We start from the raw sequence: 387 nt of genomic DNA on the forward strand, positions 1-387 counted from the left end.
CCTCCCCGCTCGAAGCTATTGGCATGCGACCTCCCCGGCCGAGCGGAGGAGGACGTCACCAGATCCTCCCTGGTTTGGCTGCTCTTGACTTCACCAAATCAAGCAGGTGTTTGGACTTCCCGGAGCTGTTCCTGGCTGAGCCGTTTGTCACTGCCTGCTCCGCGGGGCCAGCAGATGTGGCCTTGGTGAGACCTCGGTGACAAGGTCCATGGGTGCCCCTGCAGCAGATGCCCTCGGGGTCTGAGGCTCGTCTGTCTCCACTCACCATGAAGATCCTCCTGGTCTTCCCCACCCCCATGCCCACCGCCCGCAGCGAGCGGCTCTTCGTGGGGTGAGTCCTGCCGACAGCAGGGGCTGGTGGGCAACCCTGGGTGGGCGGGGAGGAGG

The sequence above is a fragment of the Buceros rhinoceros genome, unplaced genomic scaffold, assembly GCF_000710305.1.
Source record: "Buceros rhinoceros silvestris isolate BGI_N320 unplaced genomic scaffold, ASM71030v1 scaffold5791, whole genome shotgun sequence".
NCBI classification, from domain to species: Eukaryota; Metazoa; Chordata; class Aves; order Bucerotiformes; family Bucerotidae; genus Buceros; species Buceros rhinoceros.